At 46.7% G+C, this 4,403-nt stretch overlaps 1 pseudogene; it reads left to right on the top strand.

Annotated features, from left to right (window-relative positions):
• Positions 1 to 251: 251 nt before the first annotated feature.
• Positions 252 to 1,363, top strand: LOC128053938 (adiponectin receptor protein 1-like; annotated as a pseudogene).
• The last annotated feature ends 3,040 nt before the right edge of the window (positions 1,364 to 4,403 follow it).

Raw genomic sequence — 4,403 nt, 5'->3', positions numbered from 1 at the left:
CCAGGGGATCTTCCCCACCGAGGAATCGAACCCACATCTCTTATGTCTCATACAGACACAATTAAAGAAATAGAAAAAAGGCCCAGCCGCAGGCTGTCTCCAGCAATGCGGGATGTAGTGCTAGGTGCACAGCCCCCAGTAAAGCCCTCTGCCCGCCTGTCTCCCACCACAGGGAGCTCTCTGCCCCTTGGGGCTGAGAGACCCCACCCTTTCCCCAAGCTGAAGCCGGAGGGCTCTGAGGCACCAGCCAGATGTCGTCTCACAAGGGACCCTTGGTGGCCCAGGGCAACAGGGCTCCTGCCGGCAACAGGGCAGCTGACACAGTGGAGCTGGTGGAGCTGGGAGCCCGAGTAGAGAAGACGGGCAAGCGGGCAATCAGAACCCAACCAAAGCTGAAGAGGAGCAGGCATACCCAGGGCCTCAGGAGGCAGGGGAGGAGGTGTGGGCCCCTGCAGGCCCACCATGCCATGGAGAAGGAGGAGAGCTTGTGCACAAGGTCTGCGAGGGGTGCTGGAGGGCCATCCCATTCGACGCGCTCCGGACTGGCTGAAGGACGACAACTACCTGCTGCACGGCCTCTGGCTGCCCATGCCCTCCTCCTGGGCCTGCTTCAAGAGCATCTTCTGCATCTACACGGAGACTGGCAACATCTGGACCCTCCTGCTTGGTTTTGTGCTGTTTCTCTTTCTGGGAATCTTGACCACGCTCAGACCAAACATGTACTTCATGGCTCCCCCTTCAGGAGAAGGTGGTGTTTGGGATGTTCCTCCTGGGAGCGGTGCTCCGCCTCAGCTTCTCCTGGCTCTTTCACACCATCTGCTGTCATTCAGGGACAGTCTCTCGGACTTTCTCAGAACTGGATTATGCAGGGATTGCCCTACTGATTACGGGGAGCTTTGGACCCTGGCTCTACTACTCCCCCCACTGCTCCGCACAGCCACGGCTCATCTGCACCCGTCGTCTGTGTTCTGGGCATCTCTGCCATCATCGTGGCACAGTGGGACCGGTTCACCACTCCCAAGCACCGACAGACAAGAGCAGGAGTGTTCCCGGGGCTTAGCTTGAGTGGCATCATGCCTACCACGCAGTTCACAATCACAGAGGACTTCATCAAGGCCACCATGGTGGGCCAGACGGCTGGTTCCTCCGCATGGCTCTGATGTACATCACCAGAGTCGGCCTCTATGCTGCACGCGTTCCCGAGCACTTCTTCCCTGGAAAATTCGACATATGCTTCTAGTCTCATCAGATCTACCATGTCCTGGTAGTGGAAGCTGCCTTCACCCTCTTCTATGGTGTCTTCAACCTTCAGGAGTTCCGATACGGTTTGGAAGGGGGCTGTACTGATGACTCTCTCCTCTGAGCCACCCCTCAAGGGTGCAGAACTTCCCAAGCACTTTTAAAATAACTTCTTTGCTTAAGTGAGTGGAAGAGTCTGAGTTGTCTGTTTCTTAGAGAATTCTGTACCGACCAAGCTTCAGCCCACTTCACACTCACTGGGCAATAAACTCTCCATTTCCTCCCTGAGAAAGGTGGGGGAGAGCAGGCGTGGCCACCCTCCCCCCGGCCGCCCCCTTGGCCAGGCACCTGCTGTCCCCTCCCAGAGACCAGGCTGTGAAGTGCACCGTGAGCTCTGACACCTCCTCCCACCATTCTGGGGAAAAGCGATGGACTGGGACTCTTCAGAAATTCTGTTTCTGAAAGAAACTGTCCCTCCCTCACCTCTGACCTGATTTTGTATAACAGGCCATCCATTTTTGTGGCATACTTTTCAAAAACAGTTATAACCTGGTCCCATCTTTCTAGGGCCTGGGCCTGCTCACAAAGCAGGAAGGACAAAGCCACCAACTTTGACACCACCTGGCTAGTCATGGAAGTGTGTCCAGGCTTCAGATAACTTGAGTTTTAATTTTTTTTCTTGGCAGAGTAATGTAAAATTAAAGTGGGGAAAGATACTTAATATTTAATACTAAGCTTTAAAAAGAAACCTACTATCATTGCTATGCAACTTGATGCAAAGAGTACAATGATAATAGAAGAGTACAGAAGGCAAAAAAAAAAAAAAAAAGGAACAGAAAACAAGTTTCCTTGTGATAAGAACTCTTAGGATTTATTCTTAAAGAACTTCCATTATATAATGTACAGTAGGGTTAACATGCTTCTCATGTTGTCCATTACATCTCTAGTACTTATTTGTCTTATAACTGGAAGTTTGTACCTTTAGGCCACCTTCATCCAATCCCCCTTCCCTGCCCACCTTGGGTAACCACCAACCTGATCACTTAGCCTTGAGCCTGTTTGTTTTTGAAATACAATTGACCTACAGCACTATGTTAATTCCTGTTAACACAAAATAGTGATCGATGTTTCTATATTTCAAACTGATCACCATGAGAAGTCTAGTTACAATCTGTCACCATACAAAGATACTACATAGTTATTAATTATATTCCCAACACCCTACATTTCATTGTTGTTATTTAGTCACTAAGTCATGTCCAACTCTTTGCAACCTCATGGACTATAGCCCACCAGGCTCCTCTGTCTGTGGGATTTTCCAGGCAAGAATACTGGAGTGGGTTGCCATTTCCTTCTCCAGGGGATCTTTCTGATCCAGGATTCAAACCTGGGTTTCCTGCACTGGCAGGCAGATTGCTTACTGCTGAGCCACCTTGGGAAACCCCTACATTTCATACTGCAACCCATTTATTTTGCAACCAGAAATTTGTACCTCTTAATCTCCCTCAGCTCTTTCTCTCCTCTGCCCACCTCCCCAGCTCTGGCAACCACTTGCTTGTTCTTTGTGTCTATAACTCTGCTTCGCTTTTGTTACGTTTAGTCATTTGTTTTTTAGATTCCTCATATAAGCAAAATCATACGATACTTGTTTTTCTCTGTCTGCCTTCTTTTACTTAGCAAAATATCCCCAAGGTCCTTCCATACTGTGGCCAATGGCAAGTTTTCATTCTTTTTTATGGCTGAGTAGTATTCCATCACAAACACACACATACACGCCACACGTTCTTTATCCATTCATCTGTTGATGACCACTTGAGTTGCTTCCATAACTTGACTATTGTTAATAATGCTGCAGTAAACACAAGGGTGCATGTGCCTTTTCAAATTAAGTGTTCTTTTTCTTTAGATAAATACGGAGGAGTAGAATTCCTGGATCATATTCTAATTTTTAAAGGACCCTCCCTGCACTTCTCTGTGGCATTTGCACAAACTGACACCCCCATCAACATGTAGGAGGGTCCCTTTTCTTCACATTCTCACCCACAGATATTTGTTGTCTTTTTTATGATAGGCATTCTGACAGGTGTGAGGTGGTGTCTGGTTGTGGTTTTGATCTGCGTGTCTCTGATGATCAGAGATGAGCATCTTTTCCTGTGTCTCTTGTCCATTTGCCTGTCCTTACTGGAAGAATGTCTATTCAGATCCTCTGCCTGCTTCTCAACAGCGCTGCTTGCTTTTTTGCTATTCAGAGGTATAAAGTCTTTGTATATTTTGGAATATTAACCCCTTATTGGATATATTGTTTGCAAATATCTTCTCCCTGTCAGTAGGCAGCCTTTTCATTTTGTTGATAAGTTTCCGTCACTGTGCAAAAATTTTTTAGTTTGATGTGACCTCATTTGTTTCTTTTTGCTTTTGTTACCCTTGCCTGAGGAGACATATCCAAAAAAAAAAAAAAGAATTTCTGCTAAAGACCTATGTCAAGGAACATTCTGACTATGTATTCTTGTAGAAGTTTTCCGTTTTCAGGTCTTACACTTAAGTCTTTAATCCATGGAATTTACACAGTCCATGGAATTCTCCAGGCCAGAATACTGGAGTGGGTAGCCTTTCCCTTCTCCAGGGGGTCTTTCCAACCCAGGGATCAAACCCAGGTCTCCAGCATTACAGGTGGATTCTTTATCAGCTGAGCCACAAGGGAAGCCCAAGCATACTGGAGTGGGTAGTCTATCCCTTCTCCTGCAGATCTTCCCGACCCAAGAATCAAACTGGGGTCTCCTGCATTGCAGGCAGATTCTTTACCAACTGAGCCATCAGAGAAGCCCCTTAATCCATTTTGGGTTTTTTTTTTTTTAATATATAGTGTAAGAAAAGGTGCTTCAATTTGATTCTTTTGCATGTAACTATCCAGTTTTCCCAACACCATTTATAGGAGAGGCTATCTTTTCTTCACTGCATACTCTTGCCTCCTATGTCAAAGCTTAACTGCCCATAAAAGCATGAGTTTGTTTCTGGGCTCTCTATTCTGCTGCACTGATCTATGTGTCTCTTTTTGTGCTGGTATCAAACTTTTTTGTTACTGTAGCTTTGTAGTATAGTTTGAAATCAGGGCGCATGGTTCCTCCAGCTTTGTTCTTTCTCAAGATTGTTTTGGCTGTTTGGGG

This window comes from Budorcas taxicolor, chromosome 1, assembly GCF_023091745.1.
Source record: "Budorcas taxicolor isolate Tak-1 chromosome 1, Takin1.1, whole genome shotgun sequence".
NCBI lineage: Eukaryota > Metazoa > Chordata > Mammalia > Artiodactyla > Bovidae > Budorcas > Budorcas taxicolor.
The sequence above is the reverse complement of the archived record's forward strand: the minus strand, read 5'-3'. Positions and strand labels throughout refer to the sequence as shown.